The sequence below is a fragment of the Amphimedon queenslandica genome, unplaced genomic scaffold (genome assembly GCF_000090795.2).
Source record: "Amphimedon queenslandica unplaced genomic scaffold, v1.1 AMPQUscaffold_9430_Cont18539, whole genome shotgun sequence".
Lineage (NCBI taxonomy): Eukaryota > Metazoa > Porifera > Demospongiae > Haplosclerida > Niphatidae > Amphimedon > Amphimedon queenslandica.
In genome coordinates, this window is record NW_003550298.1 from 1 (window position 1) to 3,265 (window position 3,265).

Below are 3,265 nucleotides of genomic sequence, written 5' to 3' on the forward strand. Positions count from 1 at the left end.
ATAGAGTGGTTAATGATGATAGGCCTCTCTTGTACTAATGATATACAATAACTCACCGAGTACAAATATTATAGATTATTAGATGTACAAGTAGGTATCAAATATCAATGGGTGTATCTGGCCTGGAAATTGAATTTGAATTATTATCAGTGAGTAAGTATATTCATTTACACTGTTACCATTGGATACAGTGGCTGTACACAAGATCAAGGGAGTGGCTGGTAGCAATGGCTCAGTTCAGTAAAGAAGAGCTTTCATTTGTTAAGAATTGCCCGAGCATGTGGAGATAGAGTGTCCAGTTTGTCTTAATATCTTGACAGATCCTCATCTGGTGAGCTGCTGTGGACATAATTTCTGTGGGTCTTGTATTGAGAGAGTAAAAGCTAGTAATGAATCCTGTCCTATGTGTAAAGAGAAGGAATATCAAGCAATGGTTAATAAAGGGCTACTTCGTATTATCAATGGATTGGAGGTCTACTGCAGTAATAAGGAGAAAGGATGTCAATGGAAAGGAGAATTGAAAAATATGTCTACTCATCTTAATAAAGGGAAGAGAGAAGGAGAATGTCAATATGAAGAAGTAAAGTGTCAATATGAAGAATGTCAAGAGAGAAAGCAACGTAGATATCTTAAGGATCATGATAAAGAATGTCCTCAACGTCCATTTGGTTGCCTTTACTGCAGGAGTAAAGGTACGTTCCTCTCTATTACAAAGGATCATTATGAGAAATGCTTGCTGTATCCTGTTACTTGTCCCAATATATGTGTGTCTACTAATATGCCACGAGGTAGTCTCACTGCTCATGTGAATAGAGAGTGTCCATTGGAGCCAGTAGATTGTGTGTTTAGTTGGGCTGGTTGTAATGATAAGCCATTACGTAAAGATGTACATGTACACACTGCTGATACTAAACACATGACACTATTAGCTGTAGCTTGTGGACAATTGAAGAAAGAAAATGAACAAATAGAAGAAGCAGTTGATAAACTAAAATCAGAAAATGAGAGGGTGACAAAGGAAGTAGAAACATTAAAAATTGAAAATGCACTTTTAAAGGATTATGTTCATAATGCAGTCATTGGTGATGATTCCTATCCGTTATTACCAGTTGATGTTCCTAAAGAAAGTGAAGCAGTTCATTTTTATACAAGTGTATGTGGTCGACACATGTCAGCTAGACTAATGGATGATGGTGAAGATTACTTTGCATTACTTGCGTTTCATGAAGGAAAATTTGATAAATTCAAACCAAAACTTCCTAAAGTATTTACAAAGTATGATGGTAAAGATATTCCATTGATAAAAGACACTGAAGCTACTTATGAAAAATTACCTGCTGATATTCTTAATGGCATCCAGTGGAGCAATGATGATACTGTTGTACCACAAGGAGTAATTAAAGTAGAATTAGGCATTTCTCTTTTTTGGTTCGATAGTGAAGTTACTATTTATACTCAACTATAATAATTATTATTATTGTTCTTACTACTTCTATTTACTAAATTGATTGATTGACAGTTCATTAATTCTTACCATGTGACAGCAAATGTAAATTTACGCTAGCCACAAAACACAATGCAAAATGTCATGATTGCCCACACACTTTTCACCATCACGTCAAGTGTTATGAAATATTAAGTTGGCAAGGCTTGCTCAGGCTCACCCAGTACTTATATACATATAACTTGCACTACTAATAAACATAACACTCTTCCTCCTCCCTCTAGCTTTATTGTCGTCACATTCAGTTGGTTCTGATGTTCCTTTTACCAATACAGTACGCAATAAACCAAAAAACAAATCAGTTTCACTTTCAAGTAAGACACACTATTCAAATTGGCTGCCTGTTTATTATTTTAGCTATGACTGTCAAAATGCCAACATTCACCAATTTGTCCCCTTTCCAAAAATACACAAAATGTAAGGTGTATTTTAACACCATTATCTAATGAATTATATCTAAGTGCATGGTATAGGTTACTAATATTCTGTGATTTGTTAGTTAAAGTAATCATGATATACATTCTCTCTCCTACAGATATCATGATATGGATGGTGTGGTTGATTTCCTAATATTAGAGAGTGTTTATAAGACCAGTATACAGACCCAGTGGAGCAATGGATCAATATTCAAGAGCCTCATTGACAATCAGTACTACACTAGAACAGTATAAGTACTAACATCATCAGCCTATAGTGTCCTATTGATGAGTCTCTTAAGGTAGTGAAAAATTACCTCAGTCTTACTGGCAGTGTTATCAGGTTAATGACATGCATATTCATAATCCATTGGGGCGCTACGTAAGCTATTCATAAAGGTAAATAGTGTACTTCGTTGAAAGTGAGTATTGTCAAAGTGAAATAAAATGGTGGTTATACATTAAAACAAACTGTCAGTGACCTGCTGTATATAGACTTTTTTATGCAGCAGAAAAGGTTACTAAAGCTATCTTACCTGTTGATGGTTGATAAATGCTATAACTAAAAGGTAACCTCAGACACTAATACTGCATGAGGTAAAGGTAAGGCTTATGATAAACTAGTTAATTATTATTGATGTACAGACATTCTCAACAAGACACCTCAAAATAGTGATCTCTTTAGATTATGACATTCCCGAGCTCATACTAGTGTTCCAGAGATGGATAGACTCCAATAAAGGAGTGACCTGGAGGAAAGTACTTCAAGTTTGTGATGACTATCCTGGTAAGTTTGGAGAAGTAAAAGCTGAAGTAGAAGGATTCCTATTATCAGACAGAGCCTGTGATAATTATTAAGAATATTATTGTATTTTTTTCTAGTGACTGCATATTAGTGTACTAGTTTATTTAATCCTTTGTAATTTGTGATTTTAATTTTAACTTCAGTTTTTTCAAATTAGCTGTAACTCAAACATTTTTCAAAAATTGGCCAATTTCGTAAAAATTAATGGCTATAACTTTAAAATTTCTTATCAGAATCAGCTCAAACTTTCTACTGTGTGTCTCTACTCTTTTGCCTGTAACATCTGGAGTCCCACAAGGCAGCATACTAGGCCCCCTCCTATTTATCCTCTACATCAATGACTTACCAAATATTCCTCTTCACTCCTCCCTATTACTCTTTGCAGATGATAGTAAGTGTCACAGAGACATTCACTCAGTAGAGGATTGCCAGTTGTTGAAAAGTGACCTAGGTCTTCTTTGTGATTGGAGTAACACTTCAGGTCTTGCCTTCAATAGTAACAAAAGCTGTGTTGTTAGCTATCACTCTCCGAGGTCTCCC

General features: G+C 35.1%; 1 long non-coding RNA gene across 5 annotated transcripts; it reads left to right on the top strand.

Moving 5' to 3' along the window:
• The first annotated feature begins 1,721 nt into the window (after nt 1-1,721).
• LOC109590815 (uncharacterized) lies at nt 1,722-2,888 on the top strand. Of its 5 annotated transcripts, XR_002189512.1 has the most exons (5): nt 1,722-1,818; nt 2,040-2,222; nt 2,264-2,319; nt 2,430-2,523; nt 2,566-2,888. It is a non-coding gene; the product is annotated as an uncharacterized LOC109590815 (long non-coding RNA). The 5 variants fall into 5 exon arrangements; XR_002189511.1 differs by having other exon boundaries at nt 2,040-2,319; XR_002189510.1 differs by having other exon boundaries at nt 2,264-2,523.
• Nucleotides 2,889-3,265: the final 377 nt, after the last annotated feature.